This window comes from Geotrypetes seraphini, chromosome 1 (assembly GCF_902459505.1).
Source record: "Geotrypetes seraphini chromosome 1, aGeoSer1.1, whole genome shotgun sequence".
Classification (NCBI taxonomy): domain Eukaryota; kingdom Metazoa; phylum Chordata; class Amphibia; order Gymnophiona; family Dermophiidae; genus Geotrypetes; species Geotrypetes seraphini.
In genome coordinates, this window is record NC_047084.1 from 489,765,429 (window position 1) to 489,782,759 (window position 17,331).

Consider the following 17,331-nt stretch of genomic DNA (forward strand, 5'->3'; position numbering starts at 1 on the left):
CAACCTGCGGCTTTGAATGGAACGAGCCGGCCAGACACGCTGCTGCTCCAAAAGAAAGATAATGATCCAGTCCAGACCGTGGGCCGCAAATAAAATCTGGAGAGCCACATGCGGCCCGTGGGCCGCGTGTTTGAGACTGCTGGTGTAGATGGACTGGAGTGAGCTTTGACATAGACTTCGGAAACTAAGAACAGTACCGGGCAGAGCTTTGGATTCTTGCCCAGAAATAGTTAAGAAGAAGAAAAAAAGCCAACAAATTTTTAGATTGAATCAGGTTGTGCAGACTAGATGGACCATTCGGGTCTTTATCTGCCATCATTTACTATATTAAACAGTCCTCAAAGTACTGTAGTTTAAATAGAAGGAAAAGATAGGAACTATTTTTGTTAATCAGTTCCACTGTTCCCTCTCCACCACCACATCCTACATGTCTCCCTCATCTCTCTTCTCCTTGCATCTGTACCGTATGCCTCTCCCACCACTTTTTTTCAATATCTTTCTCCCTCCCTATGCCCAACAATTCACCTGCTTTCTTCATTTCCCCATGTGCAGTCTTTCCCTTTCATCAGACTCCCATGCCCAGCAATTCTCCCTTTCTATTCCCTCCCAACCTCAGCATCTCTTTCCCTCACTTCCTCCATTCTTCCATCCTATGTCCTGTGTTCATGCTCCCCCTCCCTCACTCTATTCTGTCCCGTGGTCATGCTTTCTCCCTCCTTTCTTCCATCCTTTGTCCAAAGTTTGTGCCCCCCCCTCCGTTGTGTCCCGTGACCCTGCTTCTCCCTTCCTATGCCAACGCAGTCCCTCTTCCTCCCTTCCGTGTCCTAACACACTCCTTGTCCTCCCCCTCTGTTCCGCATCCCAAATTCGTGCCTCCTACGTTTAACCTCCTCTTGCTGGCGTTCTCCCAGCCACACTTCTATTGTCAAAGCCGCAAGCGACAGCTCCAGCACGTGGTCCCCTGGTCTTGCAAAGCTGCGACTCGTGCATGCAGCATGCTGACGGACATTAGAGGGAAGGAGTCTGGGTCAGCGGGCCGCATGCACGAGCCACAAATCGTGGCTTTGCAAGACCAGGGGACCATGTGCTGGAGCCGCCATTTGCGACTTTGACAACAGAAGTGCAGCTGGGAGAAGGGAGCCAGCAAGAGGAAGTAAACGCGGGAGTCACGAATTTGGGACGCAGAATGGAGAGGGACGATGAGGCGTTGGATCATGGAAAAGGTGGGTTACATTTGGATTGCACAAATTTGGGATGCGGAACGGAGGGGGATGATGAGGCGTTGGAACATGGAAGGGAAGATATGGGTCGCATTTGGACAGGAAGGGAGGAAGAGGGACTGTGTTGGCATAGGAAAGGAGAGGAAGTACCAGTTCAACGTAAGTCGAGTGTTCTTAAACTGGGGACTGCCTGTAATACAAGAAGTTGATTATAGTACTACAGAAAATACGCTGCCTGTTGGGCTACTCCAGACTAAAAATTTAGGCGTGAATATAAATGAGAAGTAATCGGGTGACTAAGGAACAGAGCTGCAGTCTCTTCAATATGCTTGAATGTTAAAGATCATATAAGCAATCAATTCTGTTTAATGTCAGTGGGCTTTGTTAAAATAATATTTAAAGGTCCCTGCTGTATTTCGGGGTAGATTAAACCGGCAAGATAACAGGTGCATGTCTTCCAGGTATCTCTCAGGTTTGGGGGGTGTTTTAAAAATTTAGAATCGTCATACGTAATGGCAAATGGCGGCACTGGAACTCAAACCCAAAATGGCGTATAGTCATAAAAGGGCACTCGCCGCTCAGTTTGCTGCTTGCCGTCTGAGCATTTTTACCAAGAATTTTCTCGAGGTTGTACTTTTTTAAGAGTAAAGGGGACGAATAAGCTCCTTCCCGCCAGGAGTTTGAACTTCCCGCTTGGTTGTTGGGAAGGTCAGGCAGAGAGGGCCGTTGCAACCGTTTCCGTCTCCATTGCTCCTTCGGTCTTGGGTGTGACGTGTGTTGACGTCATGTTGTTGAGCCCGTTAACTGCAGCGCTATCGAGGGGGGGGGGAGGGTACTCCTGTAAACCTGTGGCACGGATTATGTCATTGAGCCTGCCTGCCTGTTTTGTTTTTTATTAAGCGCCCCGCGATTTTGAGTGAAACTCTGTGGGAAGAGGGGGTCTACATGAGCCAGGGCTGGTCCATCTCGAAAACAGTGGCGGTGGGAGGGAGGTTGTGTGTGGTTCAAAGCACTGACGTTTGTAGCAAGCGACCTTGGAAACTTAATAAAGATGGTTTCCACCGGTAATGAACTTTTGCTTTTAATTTACCCTTGAATGTTGAAGCCTAGTGACGATTTTGTATATCACTTTGCTTCTTTCAGTTCAACCCAAATCAGTTTTACTGTAGAAAATGCAATATACTAAGGAGCTGTGTTCTGTCAAGAGTTGAAGGTATGCTTGAGTGCACTAAAACCTAAGGTGGAAACTTGAAACCTTTCTGCAGCAGTTGAAGCCATCCGATTTCAATGTGACAGCCAGGTGGTACAGAGAGGCTATATCATATAATACCCTCCTATTTAGAAGGTCTCCAGTTTCAGTCCCCGAATTCATATCCGCACAGGTACTATATATGTAGGCAAGGGCAATATTCACTGCTCTTGGAGAGAAGTTATGGTGGTTGCTTAAGGATATCACCTAATGATTTTTAGGCCATGAATACAGGTTTTCAGAAGGCTTTCATAATCTTTGCAGTAACCAGGTTACATAAGAACATAAGCATTGCTACTGGATCAGACTGAAGGCCCATCAAGCCTGGCATCCTGTTTCCAATAGTGGCTAATCCAGGTCACAAGTACCTGGTAAGCTCCTACAGAGTAGAAACAGATTTTATGCTTCTTATCCCAAGAATAAGCAGTGCATTTTCCTAAGGAACTTGTCCAAACTTTTTTTAAAACCCTGCTAATGTGTGTTGGTAAGAAGAAAAGTATTTAATACTCTGTAGTTGCAAATTAAAAGTTTGCAGTGCTAATTCCAAGCCTTTGTTCTGATTTTGAACTGGAAGCTCAAATAAGTTGGAAAAAATGGGTCAAAAATGAAATTGTTGTAAAAGGTAAGATATTTCAGTTGAATAAAGATTTTGAATGTTCAATGAAGGGTGGAGTATGAATATGAAATACAGAAACTGAAATATATCCATCTTCCTAAAGCTAATTTTCACCAGTGAAAATAGTGCCTTGTAAAAAATCTTCATCCTTTGTATATTTTCCATATTTTGCTATTTAATGCAGTTTGAATTGTGTGGGGGTTTTTTTAAGTAGGTGTTTGTCCCTGATCTGTATGACATAACTACACTTTTAGCATGAAAGAACAAAAATTGTTGGCATATTCAATAAATTAGAAAAAAAAAATTGACTACATAAGTCTTCAAACTTTTCCCCACTCCAAACCACTGCCTACTCCCCAGTTTGTAGAAGTGTCTTTTTACAGCAATAATAGCCATGTGTCATGTAGTACAAATGTCTCATCTTTTTACAGAAGGATAGTGGAGCTTTTGCCCGTTCTTGGCAGAATAGATCAGCTCAGGCTCTTTTCAGATTGGCCTGGAATCATAGCATACATTTTTTTTTATACCTCGCAAAATGTCAACAAGGATTCATTGTGGTATACAATACATATATGCACAGAAATGGTTCTACAAATTTAAACAACTCTTTCTATAATCACAGTTTTTATTCTAATCAAGATTAATAATGATAATGAAAATCTCAGACCCAGAAACCCGTGATTGGTGATATCACCATAATGGGGTTCTTATTGGGGGACCATCATAGATTTTCAAAGTCCCCTTATCCATCCAATAAAATTAGTGAACTAAATCAAAATAGAAAATAATCAAAAAAATCAATCAAAACACTTATCTGTGAGTAGGATGGAAAGATGTCGCAAAAGAGCCTATATGGCTCATTTCTTACAATACATAGATCAAATTTCTGATCAAATTTGTTGGAATCAGTGTATTTTGGTCACTGCAGATGTGACGGCTCTGTATACCAACATTCCGCAAAACGCTGCCGTGGCCGTGGTCAAACAATTTTCAGCTCAAATGAGCATACCTCCATCTAAACAAAATTTGTTGAATAAGCTCAGTGAAATGGTAATTTATAATAACTATTTCCGATTTGAAGAGATTTTTTATCTTCAAACCAAATGGGCGCTACAGTTGCTCCCACATTGGCGTGTCTGTACATGTCACAGTTTGAGGAATCATTGGTATACAAATCCCCCCTGTTTAAGTATGTAATTAACTGGAAAAGGTATATTGATGACGTCTTTTTTGTGTGGAGTGGTGGTGAGGAATTATTACATCAGTTTATGATTGAAATCAATTCTTTGGATTCGAACATTAAGTTTACATATTCTTATGACAAGAGCCATATTGCATTTTTAGATATCATCATTAATACCCATCAGGGTTATCCCTCCACCTCTCTCCATAGAAAAGCGTCCGATCGCAATACCCTCTTGCAATATCAGAGTTTTCACCCTAGAACTTTACGTAACAGCATTCCAGTAGGACAATTTCTTAGGATAAGAAGGATTTGTTCCTCGGAAGAAGATTTTGATATTCAGGCCATCACTATGTACAATAAGTTTCGAGAAAGAGGTTATCCTCATAAGATAGTCATGAGAGCATGGAAGAGGGCTAAAAATTGCCATCGTCCATGGATCATGACAACCCATAATATCAATAACAATGACACTCAACAACATTCACCGCAGACGGTATGCGTAATGCCACATTCAAATTACAGTAACCACATCAAACACATCATCCTCAAACACTGGCCTATAGTCCAATTCCATGCAGCGTTGCAGGAAAAACCTAAATTCGCGTTCTCCTGGTCTTCCAACTTGGGAGAAAAATTGCACTATAGACCAGGAATGATAGGATCGAATACAGGTTTTCCTCATAGAGCCTGTGGTAAATGTAAATTGTGCCGACATGTGTGGGATGTTTCTTTCATTAACATTCCTGGTGCCATACGTAACACCTTTGAATTGCGATCTGGTTCTGACTGTGACTCTGCGGGAGTGATTTACTGCATTACGTGCCCATGTAAAAAGTTCTACATCGGACAAACATCCCGCAGAGTCAAAGTCAGAATAACTGAGCATTTAAGTAGCATCCGTACACAACGCATGTCGGCTCCTCTGACGAGCCATTGGATAGAACACTCTCATTCCATCAATGATTTAAAGTATACGGTTTTGTTACACATTAAGAACTTTGACGGTGATCTCTCCCAAATGTTGATAAGAAAAGAACAAAGGTTCATATATGAATGGCATACTTTAATTCCTGATGGTTTGAATCACGAGATCGAATGGTTAGCTCTTTAATTCCTTGATTTGACATGTATTGTAGGGCATGAGTTGTCTCCTTGTCAATTGTCATTGATGATGTCACTTCCGGTTCTGCAAGTGACTTCCGCTTAGTTCAGCCCATACATAAGGAAAGCGTTCTTTAGCACAAACAGTCCAGCTTTTTGCTCTTCCAATTTAGAGGATCCAGGTCCATTTTGAGAATTGTGAGTAACGAATATATGTTTATATTATAGGAATCGGCATATTTTAGAATGCTTAGTAGAACCCCGTTTATTGTATTAAGAATTTTTAAATTTTAGACATTAAGTTAGTTCTTCCTCCATTTTTTTGCCCCCATAGAGTCCTTCCCTGATGAAGGAAGTTATCCGAAACTCGAGTCGGAAGGATAAGCATTTAATATGAAGGAATCACTACGGTTGTTTTTATATATTACCAGCACAAGAATCACTTAATCGCCATATAGGCTCTTTTGCGACATCTTTCCATCCTACTCACAGATAAGTGTTTTGATTGATTTTTTTGATTATTTTCTATTTTGATTTAGTTCACTAATTTTATTGGATGGATAAGGGGACTTTGAAAATCTATGATGGTCCCCCAATAAGAACCCCATTATGGTGATATCACCAATCACGGGTTTCTGGGTCTGAGATTTTCATTATCATTATTAATCTTGATTAGAATAAAAACTGTGATTATAGAAAGAGTTGTTCATTAGTATATCACAGGATATTTTATAATCAGCTCTCCTTATTAGATTATCTACAAATTTAAAACAATTAAGAAAAATTAAATAGAAAAAAGATAGGTCTTCATCATTTTCCTGAACTGATAATATGAATCAAGATGACATAAAAAACTCAAACATGGGATCCTTGATATTCAAAAGTTAGATTTGTATGCAACTGAGGCAGTGTATGCAAAATCAGTGTGGATATCCTGAAAACCCAATGTGACTAGGTGTGCCCTGAGGACTGGGTTAGGAATGGCTGCTTTAGAATCTATCTGGCTATTGATATCAGACTTAGTAAAGATGCTTCTCTTAATTATAAATAATTTGACTTCTCATATCACTGAAGTAAAAAATAAGATGCAACTTTTGGAGACAGAATTATCTAATGTTAGTGTCTCTATGGCTCAGTTTCAAATTACTCATCTATGAACTGCAGCCTATATACTTCTGTGGCACACAAGAAAATGACTTACCTTCTCCATGATCCATTCCATTGTTGCCTTTGCTTTGTGCTTAGGATTGTTGTCTTGCTGAAAGTGAGTCTTCCCCTGTAGTAGACTGGAACAGGTTTTCCTTCAGTATCTGCTTTATATTTTAGACCATCAATCGTTCCCTTGATCTTTGTAAGCCACCCTATCCCAACTGCTGCAAAGTATCCCCACCTGGGCTGTGGAATCAGAGTCTGTAAAAATGTGCAGACTCCCGTTTCAAAATAAAAAATTAACATTTTCTTGTCCTGGAAAAAAAAATTTAAAACCTATTATCAGGTGCCAGACAATAGAAAAATAGAAGAGTCAGAGTCAAAGATTTGGTGTGCCTACTCCACTGCCTGATCCCTACAACATAATCCCACAATCACGTTTTACTAGGGAGATGATGTGATGGTCTCCATAATAAATATGGTCTCCAATTTGGACTCTTCAGACCTCAAATTCTTAAATGTTTCTTTAAAAATGCTGAGAGACATCATATAGCTTTTATTAAGAAGTGGCTTCCTTTCTTCTAAGCTTCCATAAGGCCATTTTTTTCAAAGTGGGCTTGACATTGTTGAATTCAGTAATTTTTTCTAGTCTTCGCCAGAAACCTCTGCAGGTCTTCTGAAGTAATCTAAACCTCATAATGATCTAGCAGTTCCTTAATTCATGGGCTACTAATTTTGGAGGGATTATCTGATCAAGGCCATGTCTTAGTAGTGCCAGTCTGTTTCCATTTTATAGTGATGGACCTGAAGGTGCTCCCAAGGGATTTTCAAACACAATAATACTTTCCAGTAGTGCTGCCTGATTCAGGAAAAAAAATTTCGATTCAATTTGATTCAGCCTACTGAATTGGTTTTTCGATTCGATTCGATTCAATATTCCTGCCCAATTGGGTGTTTTTTTCAAACATCCTGGTGGGCTTATTTTATAGCCTCTTCACCCCCTTTGCCTTCTCCTAACCACACTGGCGCTGTGGTGTAAACAAAATAAACAAACAAAAAACACTTTTCCTCTCTCTCTTAAATCCTAGCCCACGTTTGCGGTCTAACGCCAGCTCTGGCAGGATACACGTTTCAAATCTGACATAGTAATCACAAAATGGAAAATAAAATTAGTTTTTCTACCTTTTGTTGTCTGGTCATTATTCAAATCTTGTTGGTCCCAGGCTCTGGTTGTCTTCTGATAACTTGCTTGCCAGGGTCTCCTTCTTTCTGCATGCTAACCATCTCTGTCCTCCCCTTCCATTTCCCTTCCCTCCCCCGGAGGTCTGGCATCTTTCCTTTTTTTTGTCTCCCTCCACAGATCAACCTTTTCTTAACTACCCTTTCATCTAGCATCTCTCCCTCCTTCCCCACCACCCCAGGGTCCACCATCTGTGGAAATTAAGGTCCATCAAAAAATATTTTGACCCTCTATCATTTAGACTACTAGTGTACTCGTGCTTTCAACACTGGACTACTTCAACATTGTTTATATGGGTATACCCCAAAAAACTAAGGAAACTTAGGATTGTCCAAAACACAGCAGTCCGTTTGATATTTGGATTAAAAAAGAGCGACCATGTTAGCCCCTACTACAGACTGCTTCACTGGCTACCAATGGAGGCATGAATAATATTCAAATTCTCTTGCATATGTTTCAAGCTGGTTTGGGGACTTCCAAAGTATTTAGATCAATGCTGTCTTTTTAAAATGTTTATTTTATTTTTATTTTTCCTCTAACTCTACTTTTCACTTCACTATTACCCTCCAGGTACTTTAGTTAGATTGTGAGCCTTCGGGACAGTAAGGGAATTTTTCAAGTACCTTTCTTATTTCTAATCTTAATGTATATTTTCTGTAAACCGCTTAGAACCTAACGGATGTAGCGGTATATAAGAAATAAATTACATTACATTACATTACCTGCTACCTCACTTCATTCTATACAGCCCTACGAGACAAACCAGAAACAGCATCCTATTTGCATACCCAAGCATTACCGGCTGCAAATACAAAACCTTCCTGGATAGAACTTTTATGTACTAAGCAAACAAACAACAACACTGGTTAGACAGCTACATAAATGGAGCAAGACTGACATATAATGCCTTTAGAAAAGCCATAAAAACTGCCTTATTCAACAGAATTGTTACCTAATAAAGTATCTACACCTTACACTACATATGTCCACTCCTGTTTTCAAGTCTGAAATGTCTAACATTATATTTTTGCTGCCTTTTTAAGATTCTGTTTGCTGTATTTCACTGCTTTTTGTAAGATTCTATATGCTGTATCTCTCTGCCTTTCTGTAAGACTCTATATGCTCTTTGTAAGATTCTATATGCTGTATCCCGGACTTTTTGTAAGATTCTATATGTTTTTTGTAAGTTTCTATATACTGTATCCCGGACTTCAACATATTGTAACTCGCTGACTGTCCAGTTCTCTTCAGTGTGAACCGCCTAGAAGTCTCACGACTATGGCGGTATAGAAGAATAAAGTTATTATTATTATTATTATCTCTTCTTTTCCCAACTACCCTCCTATCCAGTATCTCTCTTCCCCCCTCCACACCATCCCTTGTGTCCAACTTCTCTCCCTTTCTGTTCCTTCCCTCCCTAAATCCCATTGTCCGTCATCTCTCTCCCTCTCCTCTATTTTTAGACCCATTATTTCTTCCTCCCCCAAAGTCCGGCATATGCACGTCTCTTTCAACCCCCCTTCCTTCCCTCCGTGTACTTCTACACCAGGGCCCCCCTCCCCTGAAGGTCTGTCCCCCCCTGAAGGCCTGTGCCCCCATCCCTGAAGGACTGCCCCCCATCCCTGAAGGACTGCCCCCCAAAAGACTGTGCCCCCCCCCCCAGGAAGGCCTCCGTGTTGCTCCTGGCCTCCCCGAACTGTTTACCTTATTGCTGGAGCCTGCAGCCGAAGATCGCGGTTACAGCATCTTTGTGCTCTGAGCTGTTTCCTCCACTGCTATCCTGCCTCTGACGTCAGAGGAGGGCAGGACCGCAGCAGAGGAAACAGCTCGGAGCACAAAGACGCTGTAACCGCAATCTTCGGCTGCAGGCTCCAGCAATAAGGTAAACAATTTGGGGAGGCCAGGAGCAACACTGAGGCCTTCCCAGGGGGGGGGGTGCGCAGTCTTTCGTGGGGGGCAGTCCTTCGGGGAGGCCAGGAGGGAAGCCGGAAGCACTTCCCGACTGACCCTCCCTCCTCGCCCTCTAAAACAGGTACGGCACCGGCCAGCCAGCAAGAGCAGTGCTGCCGCTCCTGCTTTAGGGGGCAAGGGGAAAGGGTCCGAATCAGGAATCCGATTTTTTTTGTAAATGTAAATTGATTCGAATCGATTCACCCGAAGTGAATTGGTGAACCAATTCGAATCGTGAATCGGGCAGCACTATTTTCCAGTGCAATAGGGATAATATGCTGAACCAAGGGGGCCTTCATCCGCTCCCGTGAGTCTGTTGCAGAAGATACTGATCACTGTTTTTACTATCTCCTTCCCTGCTTGTGCTGCTGCCCCCAGTCAGTTATTTCTTCCGTAAGCAAGCTTGCAGGAGCAACTTTGATCTGATTGGTGGTCTTTTAGTTTTTAAGCATTGTTTTTGCTTTTTTTTGTCTGTGGTTTTTGTGCTTCCTTCAGCTCCAGTGACTGCCTAGCTTGCATAAGAGGAGCAGACTTTGGTCAGCAGCTGACAAGTGGATCCGGCAGGGACCTGCTCAGCCAGCCTGCTTGAACTGTCGAGCTCAGGGTTTTCCCCTTCTGTTTTCTCACGCCTTGACTTTATCAGGAGTGCTAGCGCAGGCTGTACGGACACAAATTGTGTTTCTGTGGAGCGCACACAGTGTCTGCTGCACTTTCCTCACCCCTCCTGGCGTTTACTTCCTGGTCCTGGTAGTTGAGGCTCAGTCTGGTTGTGGCCCGACTAGCAGCTGAGTCAGAAGAAGAAGCTTTCCTGGTGGTAGAGGTCTTCTCTGATTTCCAGCTACCCTGAGAGGAGCTGCAGCACATTTTTCCAGCGTCTGATCTCTGAGTAAGTCCTGCTGAAAAAAAGGAAGTGACATAGTCGAGTGTGGGACCGCAGTAGAAGGAAGCCTGCAGAGCCCATGCAGGCTGCATGAAGATGTTGCTGGCAGTGATTCGGGCCACAGTGAGGTATTGCCGACCTGACACCAAAATCTGTGCAGACCTCAGTTGTTTCCTTCAGCCAACATCTTTCACACAATCCCCATTGTCCCCAGTCCAGCATTCCTGTCCACTACCTTTGCGACAGCAATTACAGTTAATTGCAATCTGCTGCTGGCTCTGCAGGCTTCCCTCTACCACGGTCCCACTAAAGAAAGAGGAAGTGACATAATTGAGGGTGGAACCACGGTAGAAGAAAGCCTGCAGAGCCCACTCAAGTTGCCTGAAGATGTTACTGGCAGTGAATTGGGCTACAGCATGGAGTGCCGACACAACACCCAAATCTGTTCAGACCTCGGGTAATTCTACATCCCTGGGGAATTCTGCACAAATTCTGCATTGCATAGTAGTGCAGAATTCTAGGAGTAGCAAATAGAAGAAAAGATGGCCAATGCAGTAAAATTAGGGGACAAGACATTTCATACCACACATGTGCGAGTACCTTCCTGCCCACTGCCAGCTAGTGGGACCATCAGTTCTTTGTTTTCTGCAGAGCAGAGAAGCCATATTTTTTGTTTTCTCTTCATTAGGCATGTATCGTTTACATTTTTAAGAACATAAGAATTGCCGTTGCTGGGTCAGACCAGTGGTCCATCATGCCCAGCAGTCCACTCACGCGGCAGCCCCTAGGTCAAAGACCAGCACTCCAACCGAGACCAGCCCTACCTGTGTACATTCTGGTTCAGCAGGTGGTCGAGGCCAGTAGCGTGCTCGACTTCAAGAGTCGATGGGACAAACAGGTGGGAGTACTACGGAGTTATGCAGGGAAGAAGGGTCCTTGAGCAGGCAGACTAGTTGGAGGGAGGGTTCTTGAGTGGGCAGACTTGTTGGGCCATCGGCCCTTTTCTGCCGTCATGTTCTATGTTTCTATGTCCAACTTTGTCTTGAATCCCTGGAGGGTGTTCTCCCCTATAACAGACTCCGGAAGAGCGTTCCAGTTCTCCACCACTCTCTGGGTGAAGAAGAACTTCCTTACATTTGTACAGAATCTATCCTTTTTTAACTTTAGAGTGCCCTCTCGTTCTCCCTACCTTTTATCCATGTGTATTTTTTTGCATATATTAACTGTATATGTCTCGTGTCTTCTCATATTATTTTTCTTTAATAACTTTATCCAGTTTTGCTAAACAGAGTGCTATTCCCTGTTAGGCCTTTGCCTACTAGCACTTCTCTCTGAGGAACCTTGCATTGGCAGTTTTTCTTTCGGGGTTATTGACCCCTCGATAATTTTTAAATTTTCGGGACGATTTAGAAACAGCATCAAGGATGGCCAACTCTGACACTGAGGCTCCTCTTCATTACACCAGGGTCATCAACTTCAACATCCAGCTCTACCTCAGTTACTTCAGTGCTGCTGCCATTGGGGGAGCCGTATAAGAAAGCACTGCTCCTCCTCCATTGTTGCTGTCACACAAGCATCTTTATCATTGAAAAAACAAGAATCGGATGCTTTTGCACATGCACATTCTGTATCACAGGTGCAGGTTCCAGTATCTGTGCAGCAATGAGCACAATTTGTGCCATCTACCGCACAAGCACTATCTTCACAGCAGTAAGTGCATTTTGTGCCACCTAATGCACAGACACTATTTCTACAGCAGCAAGCACATCGTGTGCCACCAACTGCACAGGTGTTGTGATTCCAGCGCCATAAGTACCATCTATCAAACTGGCTCCTTCTCTCCAATATGCTGCTGTGGAATAGGATAGTCAGGCTACTGCAAGTTGCATGCTGTGCTAAACCCTATAAACCTACACCTAGCCTCGACTGAGTCCGAGCAAGATAAGCGAGATACCGCAGACCGCTGCTCACAGACTCCTACACATGCATTAGGTACGCTTGATAAACACATTCATGTCATGTGCCTATCACCTGCGTCTATTGCCGCATTGTCATTGGGAGAGGAGTGGGCACATCGTCTTGATTCTCAACACTTCTCTAGATGGCATTCCTGGCAGCTACATCAATGTTACTCCTGCAGCTCTACTCCTAGATATCATAGCACAACCAGATGACCTGCTAGATACTACCCTCGTCATTCCCACTACTGTTCCAGGTCTATGGGGCAATATGATGTGGACTATGATTTTGACTTGTCTCTTCATGTTTCTAGCAGATCCGAGTATGATGGTGATTTCTCTGATGGCAGTCTTCCAAATTCAGCTTCACTGCCTGATCAGACTTTGCCTCCTGCCAGTCTGTCCTCCAAGTTTATCAGACAAATGAGGCAGGATCTCCCAATTAAAATGGAGTCTGAAACGGAACTTACTGCAGAATTCAGAGGCACTTGACTACAAGGAATTGCCCGATTACTGCCTGAAGGTTCCTCTCCATAACCTCATGAAGGAGGCCTTGCTCAAGAACTGAGAAACCCCCTTCGTGTACCAGTGGCTCCAAAGAGGTTGTATTCTCTTTACAAGCTTCAATTTGCCCATGGGTTTGACAAACCACAGTTGCCACATCAGGCGCTTGTAGTGACATCCTTAAAGAAAATGACAGTTCCAGAACCTATGCTAGTGCTCCCCTGGGCAGAGAGGATAGTACGCTAAATAAGTTTGGTCACAGGGTCTTCCAGGGCTCCATGCTCATGAGCAAAATACTAAATCACACCTTCTATATGTCCTTTGACATGAAGTCCCTTGTCCATAGGATGTCCACTTATGACAAGTACATACCCAGTTAAATTTCCTGCCGACTGCGGTAGTGTTGGAAGGCTGCTGTTCCTCCCAGCCTGAAGCGATCAAGACAGGCTGCCGACATTGGGGCCTTCCCTCTGTGAGTCTCGCCTGTTCGGAAACAGGAAGTTGAAACAAAATAGGACTCAGAGAGGGAAGGTCCCAATGTCGGCAGCCTGTCTTAATTGCTGCTGCCAAGTCGCCGAAGAGGGCTGCGGGGAAGGTGCAGGTGGAAGGGAGAGAGCTGCAGGTGCAGGTGGAAGGGAGATGGTCAGCATGTGCAAGAGCAAGATCCTGGGGAGCCTTCGACAGTGGCTGTCTCCCTTCCCAGCAGCTCTCATTCTTGCCAGGGCAGTGATTCACCGGCAATTTCCTCTTTCCTCAGAGGCGGCAACGGACTCAAGGTTGCCTAAGTAAATCACTGCTGCAGGCAAGTACTGAGAGCTCCTGATAGGGGAGGAAGCCACTGTTGGAGGCTGGGAAGCTGCTGGATAAAGGGAGAGCTGCTACTGGACCTTGAGGGAGGTAGAAGGAGAGATGCTGCTGGGAGGGGAGGAGGGAAAGGGATGGGAAGAGAGTTACTATTGGATAGGGGGAGGAGGGAAGGGAGAAGGAAAAAAGGAAGGAAACAGCTGGCAGGGAGATTACAGGAGGGGAAGGGGGTCAGGGTGGAATGGAGAGATCAGATGAGGGAAAGGGTAGAGAGGAATGAGAAAGTAGAGAGAGATTGATGTTGGAAAGGGGGTCAGCAGAGAAATGAGAGAGGGATAAAGATGCTAGATCTGGTGTAGGAGAGATAAAAATGAAGAAAGCAGTGAAGCTGGAATGAATGATGTAAAAAGGAGAGAGGAGGCACAGGCTGGATGGAAAGGGGAGAGGGGCATAGAAAGAAGTCAAATACATATGGAAGGGGGAGAAGGCAAACAGTGGATGGAACGGGCAGATGCTGGATTGAAGAGACAGGGCAGACGCTGGAAGGAAAAGAGTGAAAAGAAGATGAAAGCGGAAACCAGAAACAACAAAAGGTAGAAAAAATAATTTTATTTCTATTTTGTCATTAGAATATATCAGATTTGAAATATTTATCCTGCTAGAGACATAACTGGGGTCTGCAAAGCCCAGGCAGTACTTCTTTAGCTTAGGGCTCTCTCAGACCAGGAGGCACTTCCCTAACACTATTATGTGTGACTGCAGTATTCTGTTAGCCTGATATTTCTGTGTAGCATTCTGTAATAACTTGGCTTGTTCAGTTTTCTTGATAGTAAAGGGGATGGGAGACAGGGGTTTTGTTGGTCCTTGCTCTGTATATTTGTATTTATAAAATCACAATAGTACAGAATATTGTTTCTTTTTATACTTTAATAAAATACGTTCAATATAAAATCATAACTGCGGCTTGTGCAGATGGGATCTGATGGTTTGCGGGGACCAAGCTCGCAGAGACGGGGCAGAAATGTTTTTCCACAAAATAATTCTTTTATTTCTGCCGGTCCACAGGAGTAAAAAGATTGAAGAGCACTGTTTTAGAGGATCCGTGCAGGGTTCCATCGATGACGTCGCCCATAAGACTAGGGTTAGGACTGCAGAAAACTAACACAAATGGGAATGGATGTATGATAGACCAGGATAGATTCTCAGATGATTGTGTTTGTAAGGAGCTTGCAAAATTAAAAATAGAACAATGGAGGGGGATCACGTGACGATGTGAGCAGAGGAAGACGTGGGTTAACTCTGCTCTCAGGCCCCGCTTCACATCACTACTCACTGCGCTGACAATTGTGCATTTTTCAGGCTGCTGGCTCATTTTCTCGACCTGCCTCCCATAAGGACAATTACTTACAATTTATAGACGCAAGGATGGTGGTGGGCAAATCAACTAAAAAGCTGAGAGAGGCCAGCAGAGAGGTGGCAGAGAAAATGGCACCATCGCTGATGGCTTCCGCTGAGGAGTTCACCCCGGCTCAGCTGACTCAGCTCTCTTGCGCGGTCAAATTCGCTTTAGAGCCTCAGCTTGAGAAACTGTCCTGCCAGCTGGGGCAGGTGTAAGCTTTGTTAGCGGACACAGTGTGGCGGACGAGGGAGCTGGAATCACGGGTGTCTGCTCTTGAAGATACCAATCAGGCTGGAACCCCCACGATTGCGGCACTCGAGCGGCAGGTGTCAGAGCAGGCCGCTAAGTTAGACCTGGAGAATCACTCCGGGAGGGGTAACCTGTGCTTCGTGGGGCTGCTGAAATCCTTGCCGGAACATCAATTAGGCACCCTGCTTACTACCTGGCTCCAAAAGGAACACCCCTTGCCGGCAGACATGGGACCTCTCTGCTTTGAGAGAGCACATCGCTTGGGTCAGATGGTCGATGGCCAACAACGACCGAGGGCAGTCATTGTGAAAGTGCACAATTATCTTCACAAAGTGGCACTGCTGCGCAAATATCGAGACCACAGGGATTCCTTATACTATGAAGACCATCGAGTTCATATCTTTCAGGACTATTCTCCCGTGCTGCAATCTCGCCGGAAAAAATTTCATCCTATTTGTGCTGGCTTGGCTGAGAAGAAAATTTGCTTCTTGTTTTTCTACCCGGCTGTTAAAAATTTTCAGAGATGGTTCCGGGACCGTGCAGATGGGATCTGATGGTTTGCGGGGACCAAGCTCACAGAGACGGGGCAGAAATGTTTTTTTTAAATTTCAGTAGTTTGCCGGTCCACAAAATAATTCTTTTATTTCTGCCGGTCCACAGGAGTAAAAAGGTTGAAGAACACTGTTTTAGAGGATCTGTGCAGGGTTCCATGGATGACGTCGCCCATAAGACTAGGGTTAGGACTGCAGAAAACTAACACAAATTTGAATGGATGTATGATAGACCAGGATAGATTCTCAGATGATTGCAACATAATCAGAAGCAAAATATTGAATGACAGATTATTTAAACAGCTTTGCATTGAAAACGATGAAGAATTTAATCATTTGCTGCTTTATACAGAAGTTTGTTGGTTGTCAAAGGGTTTCTGTTTAAATAGGTTTTAATAAACTGTTTAACTCGGTGCTGGAGTTCTTGAAAGATAAAAATGATGCTTTACGATCCAAATGGTCTGGGCTGGACTGGCTTTGAGCATTTGCGCATGCTCAAAGCCTTCTGGTCTCGCTCTCAATCTCGGAGAGAGCGAGACCAGAAGGCTTTGAGCATGCGCAAATCCTGAAAGCCAGTCCAGCCCAGCCCAGCCCAGAAGAAGGAGGATCTCTGATGCACGCCCAGCCGCGCCAGAAGAGGGAGGATCTTCGGGCACCGGCACTGGTGCCAAGTCGGGTGAAGGGTGTCATTGACTGCTCGGGAGGGAGGAAAGTAGGATCGCGGTGGAGGGGGGGCAACGCGAGCGGGGGGATGCTGGTTCGCAGGGGGGGGGAAGCTGGATCGCAGGGAGGGGTTTGGAACAGCGTCGGATTCCTCAAGGAGGGGGGAGAATGGAGCAGCGCCGGTAGCCTCGTGGAGGGGGGGAGGAGGTGCAACCAATCAAAGCAGTTTCCCTTATTTCCTATGGGGAAACTTGCTTTGATATACGAGCAATTTGGTTTACGAGCATGCTTCTGGAACGAATTATGCTCGTAAACCAAGGTTCCATTTATATATATATATATATATATATATATATTTTTTTTTTTTTTTTTTTTAATTACACAGTTATGTCCTTTTTTTATTTGGTAAACTTGTAATAGGATTTTTGTCACTGTTAAATGGTACTATAACTATATTTCTTTACATTTCTTCTTTCAGACTGAACACATCCCTCTGCTGTGCTTGGGCATATATATTCCATGACATGCCTACTTAGGATTGGCCTCCCTGCTATACTACAATCAAAACCTAAGTAAGTATTTTACCCATAGTATGTTGTTCCCAAAATTGTA

General features: G+C 43.9%; 1 protein-coding gene across 7 annotated transcripts in view; it reads left to right on the forward strand.

Moving 5' to 3' along the window:
* TOPORS (TOP1 binding arginine/serine rich protein, E3 ubiquitin ligase) overlaps nucleotides 1-17,331 on the forward strand; it is a 56,933-nt gene that overhangs the window by 28,703 nt on the left and 10,899 nt on the right. For 3 of the 7 annotated variants that reach the window (XM_033926675.1, XM_033926637.1, XM_033926646.1), the window contains exon 2: nucleotides 17,198-17,291. The gene's annotated coding sequence lies outside the window, so the exon portion shown is untranslated. Of the gene's footprint in view, nucleotides 1-1,800; nucleotides 1,848-2,821; nucleotides 2,841-11,753; nucleotides 13,152-14,425; nucleotides 14,451-17,197; nucleotides 17,292-17,331 lie in introns of those variants that run through there. The other 4 variants (XM_033926666.1, XM_033926682.1, XM_033926658.1 and 1 more) reach the window with 4 other exon arrangements.